Source organism: Odocoileus virginianus, chromosome X, assembly GCF_023699985.2.
Source record: "Odocoileus virginianus isolate 20LAN1187 ecotype Illinois chromosome X, Ovbor_1.2, whole genome shotgun sequence".
NCBI lineage: Eukaryota > Metazoa > Chordata > Mammalia > Artiodactyla > Cervidae > Odocoileus > Odocoileus virginianus.
In genome coordinates this window covers 30,651,002-30,658,173 of record NC_069708.1, presented here as the reverse complement: position 1 = coordinate 30,658,173, position 7,172 = coordinate 30,651,002, and the positions used below count along the sequence as shown (strand labels likewise).

General features: G+C 41.7%; 1 pseudogene; it reads left to right on the top strand.

Moving 5' to 3' along the window:
- The first annotated feature begins 5,073 nt into the window (after positions 1-5,073).
- Positions 5,074-6,903, top strand: LOC110144906 (zinc finger CCCH domain-containing protein 14 pseudogene; annotated as a pseudogene).
- The last annotated feature ends 269 nt before the right edge of the window (positions 6,904-7,172 follow it).

Genomic DNA, 7,172 nt, shown 5'->3' with positions numbered 1-7,172 from the left:
CAAGTTTTTGAAAGAGTTTTAGAAGGATAGGCATTAGCTCTTCTCTAAATGTTTGATAGAATTCTCCCATGAAGCCAACGGGTCCTGGGCTTTTGGTTTTTGGGAGATTTTTGATCACAGCTTCAATTTCAGTGCTTGTAATTGTGTTGTTCATAATTTCTATTTCTTCCTGGTCCAGTCTTGGAAGATTAAACTTTTCTAAGAATCTGTCTGTTTCCTCCAGGTTATCCATTTTATTGCCATATAGCTGTTCATAATAGTCTCTTATAATCTTTTGTATCTCTGCATTGTCTGTTGTAATCTCTCCTTTTTCATTTCTAATTTTGTTGATTTTTCTCTCATTTCTCTTGATGAGTCTGGCTAAAAGTTTGTAAATTTTGTTTATCTTCTCAAAGAACCAGCTTTTAGCTTTTTTAATCTTTACTATTGGTTCATTTCTTTTAAATTTATTTCTGCTTAGATTTTTATGTTTTTTTTTCCTTCTATTAATTTTGGGGTTTTTATTCTTCTTTTCCAGTTGTTTTAGGTGTAATGTTAGGTTGTCTAGTCAATGTTTTCCTCATTTCTTGAGGTAGGATTTGATTGCTGTAAACTTCCCTCTTAGAACTGCTTTCACTGTATCCCATATGTTTTGAGTTGTCATGTTTTCATTGCCATTTGTTTCAAGAATTCTTTTTATTTCCCTTTTGATTTCTTCAGTAACCTGTTGGTTATTTAGAAATGTGTGGTTTAATCTCCATGTGTTTGTGTTTCTTAAGTTTTTTTTTTCTTGGAATTGATATGCCATCTTATAGCATTGTGGTTGGAGAAGATGCTTGATACAATTTCAATTTTCTTAAATTTACTGAGGCTTGATTTGTGACCCGAGATGTGGTCTATCCTGGAGAATGTTGTACTTGAGAAGAAAGTGTATTCTTCTGCATTTTGATGGAATGTCCTGAAGATATCAATGAGATCCATCTCATCTAATGTATCATTTAAGACTTGTGCTTCCTTATTAATTTTCTGTTTTGATGATCTGTCCATTGCTGTGACTGAGGTGTTAAAGTCTCCCACTATTATTGTGCTACTGTTAATTTCTCCTTTTATGTCTGTTAGTGTTTGTCTTATGTATTGAAGTGCTCCTATATTGGGTGCATATATATTTAGAATTGTTATGTCTTCCTCTTGGATTGATCTCTTGATCATTATGTAGTGTCCTTCCTTATCTCTTGTAATATTCTTTATTTTAAAGTCTATTTTGTCTGATATGAGGATTGCTACTCCAGCTTTCTTTTGCTTCCTGTCTGCATGGAATATATTCCTCCATCCTCTCACTTTCAGTCTATATGTGTCTTGAGGTCTGAAGTGGGTTTCTTGTAGAAAGCATGTATATTGGCCTTGTTTTTGTATCCATTCAGCCTGTCTGTGTTTTTTAGTTGGAGCATTTAATTAATTTCCATTTAAGGTAATTATATATATATATACATATATATATATATATATATATATATATATATGTTTCTATTGCCATTTTCTTAATTGTTTGGGGTTGGTTTTGTAGATCTTTTTTTCCTCTTGTGTTTCTTGACTATATAAATCCTTTTAACATTTATTGTAAGCTGGTTCAGTGGTACCAAATTCTCTTAACTTTTGCTTCTCTGAAAAGCTTTTTATTTCTCTGTCAATTTTGAATGAGATCCTTGCCGCGTACAGTAATCTTGGTTGTAGATTTTTCCCTTTCAGTACTTTAAATATATCCTTCCATTCTCTTGTGGCCTTCAGAGTTTCTGCTGAAAGATCAGCTGTTAAGTGTATGGGGTTTCCCTTGTATGTTACTTGTTGCTTCTCCCTTGCTGCTTTTAATATTTTTTCTTTGTGTTTAGTCCTTGGTAGTTTGATTAGTATGTGTCTTGGCATGTTTCTCCTTGAGTTTATACTGTGTGGGACTCTTTGTACCTCCTGGACTTGACTGACTATTTCCTTTTCCATATTGGGGAAATTTTCAACTATAATCTTTCAAAAAATTTTCTCATACTCTTTATTTTTCTATTCTTCTAGGACCCCTATAATTCGAATGTTGGTGTGTTTGATATTGTTCCAGAGGTCTCTGAGACTACCCTTAGTTCTTTTCATTCTTTCTAGTTTATTCTGCTCTTTAGAAGTTATTTCTACCATTTTATCTTCCAGCTCACAGATTCATTCTTCTGTCCAGATATTCTGCTATTGATTCATTCTAAAGTATTTTTAATATCAGTAATTGTGCTGTTTGTCTCTGTATGTTTATTCTTTAATTCTTCTAGGTCTTTGTTAATTGATTCTTGCATTTTCTCCATTTTGTTTTCAAGGTTTTTGATCATCTTTACTATCATTATTCTGAATTCTTTTTCACTTAGTTTGCCTATTTCCTCTTCATTTATTTGGACTTCTGTGTTTCTAGTTTGTTCCTTCATTTGTGTAGTATTTCTTTGCTTTTTCATTATTTTTTTTTTAGCTTATTATGTTTGAGGTCTCCTTTGCCTAGGCTTGAAGGTTGAATCTTTTCTTTTGTTTTCTGCCCTCTTAAGGTTGGTCCAGTAGCTTGTGTAAGCTTCATATAGGGTGAGAATTGTGCTGAGTTTTTGTTTATTTGTTTGTTTGTTTTTCCTCTGACAGGCAAGGCTGAGTGAGGTGGTTATCCTGTCTGCTGATGATTGCATTTGTATTTTTGTTTTGTTTGTTGTTTAGATGACTCATCTTGCACAGGGTACTACTGGTGTTTGGGTGCTGCTGGGTCTTGTATTCAAGTGGTTTCCTTTCTGTGAGTTCTCACTATTTGATACTCCCTAGGGTTAGTTCTCTGGTAGTCTAGGGTCTTGGAGTCAGTGTTCCCTCTCCAAAGGCTCAGGGCTTGATCTCTCCCTAGAATGCCCTCCAACACTCTGCTGATCTCTGGACCTGCTATGGGGGCTGCTCAGATTCTAATCTGGTCCTACTCCTGTGTGTTCTTGCCTCTAAAGTCCACAGCTATCAGAACTAGTGCATTTTCTTTTGTAGGAGATCTCAATGACCTTGTATATGTTCCACAGACAAAGAGTCTGTCTAGTTGATCATGTGGATTTAGTCTGTAGCTTATAGAGCTGGTGGGAAGGTTTTGGGTCTTCTTCCTTAGCCACGCTGCCCCTGGGTTTCAATTGTGGTTTTATTTCATAACTCTGCAAATGTGTTGTCCACTGGGGTTTACTCCTGAGGCTGCCCTAGAGGACTTGGGTTTGCCCTTGTGAGGGCCAGGTGTGGAGGTGGTGCAGCTTCTTGGGTAGCAGGGGTTCTGGCAGCACCAGCTACTCAGGGGAGTTGGCAGCTAGGGCAGCAAGAAATATAGTGCTTTAGAAGGATATGGCCACCAGTATTGGCCAATACGCTCCAGTACTCTTGCCTGGAGAACCCCCCTCCCTGACAAAAAAGCCTGGCAGCCCACAGTCTACAGGGTCACAAAGAGTCGGACACTACCATAACGACCCTGTGTGCATAGACACAAGACTTTTTTTGTCTGTGGCAGCTCTGCTCCAGTGAGAGTTGAGTGTGAAGGTGGCACAGCTGCTTTTCTTGTGGGGACCCTGGTGGTGACAAGTGTACAGGGGCATGGACTGCCTCTGGTGCAGGAGTTATGACCCTATCAATGTCTTTTTTCAAGCCTCTTAGAGCTGGTGATCAGAAGGCCTCTTCTGATCAGTCTTTCTCCATAGCTCCTCCAGTTCAGGCACTTAGAGAGCTCCCTTGTCTGGGGTCCTTCTTTGTTGTTTGGTGCCCTGGGCACATAGAGGGACTCCCCTGGCTGGGGTCATACTCTATAGATCTGCATGTCAGGCACTTAAAGGGACACTCTGGGTGGAGTCCTGCTCTGTAGTTCAGTGCATCAGGCATTTGATGGGCCAGCCTCTGTATTGTTCAGCTGCCAATGCTGGCATGTAGAAAGAGAGAGGCTCCACCCCTATGTGTGACTCAGCAGTATCACCTTGTTTCAATGGCTCCCTGGCTTTCCTCCGCAGGCCTTTCCCACCATAGTCTCCTCCCTCACATCCCCTCAATCCATCTCTCCACATTCAACAGCAGTCCTAGCCCTGGGATTGTTCCACAGTCCCTAAATTCCAGCTCCCAGCTGCTGCATTTTCCAGGGGACCTGCTTCCCTGTCTGAGGCATGTATTGCTGCTGCAAGGACTGAGTGATTTTCATTCCATTTATGCTGCCACAGATCAGCTGTTTCACTCTCTGCCTTAAATGTTTTTCCTATGACTCAGACAATTTCCCCAATGTGGGGATTGGACCCATGCTTCTGTTCCCCCACCTGCTGAATGCAGGTCCAGTCCTACTAATACTCCTTCCCCCCCCCCCCCCAGTTCCATTATCCTACCGAGTTTTGCATGGTTCTATATATTCTTTTCCTCTGGTCAGGAACTCCTGTTCACTCTCAGCTGGTGATCTGGATGCACTTCTGTGTCTGAAGGTGTATTTCTGATGTATTCGTGGAGAGAGATGTACTCCACATCCACCTACTCCTCCCCTATCTTGTTCTCCCTGCTTATTTTTTCATTGGGTTATTTGCTTATTTTTATTGAGCTGCATGAGCTGTTTGCTTATTATGGAGATTAATCTCTTGCCTAAGTCATCATTTGCAAATACTTCCTCCCATTCTGTGGGTTGTCTTTCTGTTTTGCTTATGGTTTCTATTGTTAGGCAAAAGTTTTTAACTTTAATTATATCTCATTTATTTATTTTTGTTTTAATTTTCATTACTTTAGGAGGTGGATCAAAACTACAATGAGGTAACACATCACACCAATCAGAATGGCCATCATCACAAGGGTTACAAATAAAAATGTTGGAAAGGTTGTGGAGAAAAGGGAATCCTCCTACATTCATGGTGGGAATGTAAATTGATATAACCACATTGGAGAACAGTATGGAGGTTTCTTAAAAAACTAAAAATAGAGTGCGCAGGCGTAGGCGTAGGCGCAGGCGCGCGGCGGGGCTCGAGCCTGTGGGGGCGGGTCACGCAGGGCGTGAGGCCGGGATCGGAGGTGGCGGTCTGGCTGCGGGCGGGGAAGCCGGCGCCAGGCCCCTGGTCCGCGGGACGCCGCGCAGTGCCCGCCGCTTTCCCCCGTGGAGCCATGGAGATCGGCACGGAGATCAGTCGTAAGATCCGGAGTGCCATTAAGGGGAAATTGCAAGAATTAGGAGCTTATGTCGGCTTCACGGTGTATTAGATAAACTTCGTTCTGAAACAACTGACCCCTCTAGTCTGAAGTCTTCTGATACCAACCTCTTTGATGGTAACATACCTTCAAACAAGAGCAGTTTCAGTCGAGGAGATGAGAGAAGGCACGAAGCTACAGTGCCACCTCTTGCAGTTTCGAGCACTAGACCTGAAAAAAGAGAATCTAGAGTTTCTACAAGTTCACAGGAGCAGAAAGCCACTAATATCAGACAGACTTACGATGATGGAGCTGCAACCCGACTAATGTCCACAGTGAAACCTTTGAGGGAGCTAGCACCCTCTGAAGATGTGATTGATATTAAGCCAGAACCAGATGATCTCATTGATGAAGACCTCAATTTTGTGCAGGAGAATCCCTTATCTCAGAAAAAAGCTACAGTGACACTTACGTACAGTTCTTCTCGCCCTTCTATTGAAATTTATCGACCACCTGCAAGTCGAAACGCAGACAGTGGTGCTCATTTAAACAGGTTGCAGTTTCAACAGCAGCAAAACAGTATTCATGCTGCCAAACAGCTTGATGTTCAGAGTAGCCGGGTGTATGAGACAGGACGTCTGTGTGAACCAGAAGTGCTTCACAGCTTAGAAGAGACTTACAGTCCCTTCTTCAGAAGCAACTCAGAAAAGATGAGTATTGAGGAAGAAAACTTTCGGAAGAGAAAGTTGCCTGTGGTAAGTTCAGTTGTTAAAGTAAAAAAGTTCAGTCATGATGGAGAAGAGGAGGAGGAAGACGATGACTGTGGGTCCTGGACCGGAAGCCTCTCCAGCAGCGCGTCGGTGCTGGCAAAGCCTGAACGGAGACCTTCACTTCCACCTTCTAAACAAGCTAACAAGAATCTAATTTTGAAGGCTATTTCTGAAGCTCAAGAATCTGTAACAAAAACAACTAACTATTCTACAGTCTCACAGAAACAGACACTTCCAGTTGCTCCCAGAACTCGAACTTCTCAGGAAGAATTGCTAGCAGAAATGGTCCAGGGACAAGGCAGAGTCCCCAGGATAAGTTCTCCCATTAAAGAAGAGGAAGCAAAAGGAGATAATATAGACAAAAGTCAAGGAACTCAACAGAGGCAGTTGTTATCCTGATTGCAAATTGACCCCATAATGGCAGAAACTCTGCAGATCAGTCAAGCTGAGATGAGTGAGCTGAGCATGGCACAGAAGCCAGAGAAGCTGCTGAAGCGCTGCAAGTACTGGCCTGCCTGCAAGAACGGGGACAAGTGCGCTTACCATCACCCCGTGTCGCCTTGCAAAGCCTTTCCCAATTGTAAATTTGCTGAGAAGTGTCTGTTTGTTCATCCAAATTGTAAATATGATGCAAAATGTACTAAACCAGATTGTCCCTTCACTCACATGAGCCGAAGAACCCCAGGACTGCCTCCAAAACCAGTCACAGCACCAGCACCGCCTTCCAGTAGTCAGCTGTGCTGCTACTTCCCAGCTTGTAAGAAAATGGAGTGTCCCTTCTATCATCCGAAACACTGTAGGTTTAACACGCAGTGTACGCGACCTGACTGTACGTTCTATCACCCCACCATTACTGTGCCACCGCGACATGCCTTGAAATGGATTCGACCTCAGACCAGTGAATGACACCCAGTCCTACCTGACGGAAGACTGTGGCGTTTGAAAGTTTCCATCTACTGATGAAAGACATTCTGCAGAATTTGTCAAACTTGGAATATATTGCTTTCATAATATGAAGTTTATTGCCTATATGAAGTGTCTAATTTTTCAAGTTTGTAAGTTTATTAAGTGATTTTAACATTGGGTCTTTGTTGTTTTGTTTTGACTGTGGAAGGACACTTTAAGGAAAAGCTGAAATCTATTAAAACATTTGAGGCATGTTTGTACACTGCTGTGTTCAAGTATCAGAATTTACACCGTGGTGCTGTCACTGTTGGTACTGATGACCCAGGTGAAGCCCCAGCGGTGCTG